Here is a 2571-nt window from a genome sequence, read left to right as displayed (position 1 = left end):
TGCTTTGCTTGCTTTGTGTTTAGGCTACCAGCATGTAATTGGGTACCGTAAAAATTCAAACAAGGATGATTCTGCCCTCTTATGGCAGTATATGGGAAAAACAGAAAAATGGCAGTTTGGTATCATCCCACATCACCCTAAATAGGCCATCTGAGCAGATTTTTAGATTTATGTGTATGTGTGTGTGTGTGTGTGTGCGCGTGTGTTTGTCAGGCGTACTTGTGGGGACTGCCCAAACTGCCACCCTGCCATGAGCTAGCTCAATTATGGTGGCAGTTTATACATAGAAAATACCCATACCCACCCCCCCACCCCTCAACCCCCCTGCCCCGACTGGACCAGAACTAACTGGCTAACGACCTGAGGGGAACCAAGACCTAAATAGCTGGACTAAACAAAAACTCTCTGGACGGAAAGCTGCAGGAAATGAGAATCGTCTTTGAACTACTTAGAACTTTTCACAAATATAGCGCTGGAAGTGGAGGGGTCAGAGAAATGCTCAGAAGACAGTTAAGGGACAAAAGGACTTGTGGGAGAGGGTTCAAACTTTTATTTTTGAGAACAGGAAATATGTGGTTGACCAAAGGAACAATAGGGTCAGTTTAGACACAGATTGCACCCATGATTTGAGGTGATTCGCACCATTTAAAGCACCCTACAATATAACAACAGGTCTTTCACTGAGAACAGCCAAACCTCTGTCTATAAGCAAGCTACACAGACATATGACATCCACTTAGAATATACACAGCCATGCTACCAATTTTATAATCTAGTAATCTGATATCAAAAACTAACTTGTTAGAGGTATTGTTTATGCAAACAATGTAACATGTTTCTTTGTGACTATATTGTCAATTGGTTAGTAATTCAAGCCGTTATGACAATTCACACAGACCCAACAGAACGTTTCCTAGAGACAGCGGGAGTTGACCAGATGTTCCTGCTGTTTTCCTCTCTTGGCAGAAGAGCCCTTGTTTTGGGGAGATTGTTGCCAGCGCTTTGTGGCTTTTGTGGTGATGTGAAAAAAGCCTCTTTTCGTCTTTTTTTTTTGTTCTTCCAACTCGGCCCATTGAGAAATACCATTTTGAGTCGCACTGTGTCTGAGGAGGCCTCTTGAAATGATTTTATAAATCGAAAAGAACTTGGCAAGGCTCAGCATTGTAGTTATTTTCCATTAAAGAAAGCGTGCGTGTGTGTGTGAGTGGCATACTGATGTTAATTTGTAATTTGACATCTGTGTGGAAAAAAATTCTAAATGAATAATTGCTGTCTGTACAAGATGTTCCTCAAGCATACAGCATAGAAAAAGTCAGACAGTTGCATAATTGTTGAGCTGAGTGAAGGATTGTCATTTGTTACGTCCAAATGAGAGGTTTTGTCTGATATCTTTTCAACAGGCCACTTGTCTAATTGGGCCATTTTTTTTCTTTGACAAGACACCCCCAACAGTCACACAGTTGCTCGCAATTTGCTCAGCACTGACACAACATCACAAGTATGTGGTCATAGACATTTGCACTACAGTTCCAGTAATGAAAAGTTTATGAGTTTTCCCCTGGCAATCCCCACTAACTAAACCCCCTGCATGTCTGAGTGCTAGTTTTGTAAGATGTCTGCTCTTAAAACACTGTGAGTGTGCTGAGGAAAGTAAAGCCAGGAGGTCTGCATTCTGGCTCTCTGGGTTAGGCAGCATGGGGGTGTTTTGGTGAATGTGTCACCGTGGAGACGGCAGGGAACAGATGGTGAAGAGACAGTAGATGTGAGAACCAGCAGAGATTTTATAACGAGGGGACACTCAAAGAAGCCACCATAGAAATGGATGGGGTTAGTTGTCTACACATATCCTGCAGCTTCCTGTAACGTAAGTAGCCTGATCTTCCGAAATAGCTGCCTGAAGCTGCTACCAAGATGGTCGAGTGGTGGAACTTGCCTGTAAGATCTTTGGTATCTCTGGGTCAACAGCTGGGCCAAGTGGACACTCTACGCAGCCTGTTTCTTGAGCCCTCTGTCACACTCTCTCTGCATCGGACTGTTTTGCATGGACACTCATGTCCTGTGTTCCACTGACCCTCCCTCAACAAGTTCAAAAGGAGTGAAATGGAGATGGATGGTGCGAGCAGATGATGCTGTAGTTCACGTGTGGAGACTGCAGGAGGTGCGGCAGGCCACAGCAGGTCAACATCTACCTGTGTAGTTAGTTACTGAAAGTTTACTTCATTCCCAGGTATATATCATGATCATAATGAATGTAGATATATCCTATATGTCCTAAGAGGTCACGATCTACGAACAGTAGATTGCGTATTCAGCGCCAAAACAGAGCTGCCAACTCTCTGGCTCCACGCACTCTTACACCAATCAAATGCGTGAGGGTTGGCAGCTCTGCCAAAAAGATGCAGGTACCTTTGTCAATATCGACACCTGATATGGCGGTGGTAGTGTAGTGTCCCTTTAGCAAGGCACTTAACCACAAGTTGCTCCGACAATGACCCTTGTAATATAATTGATATACAGTATGTAAGTCTCTTTGGATAAATGAATAAATGTATGTACTGGTATACGAGAGGT

This window comes from Alosa pseudoharengus, unplaced genomic scaffold (assembly GCF_046254945.1).
Source record: "Alosa pseudoharengus isolate Yale_2024_CS ecotype anadromous, Long Island Sound unplaced genomic scaffold, YU_APseudo_1.1 YU_APseudo_1.1_scf_23, whole genome shotgun sequence".
NCBI classification, from domain to species: Eukaryota; Metazoa; Chordata; class Actinopteri; order Clupeiformes; family Clupeidae; genus Alosa; species Alosa pseudoharengus.
This window is presented reverse-complemented; position numbering follows the sequence as displayed.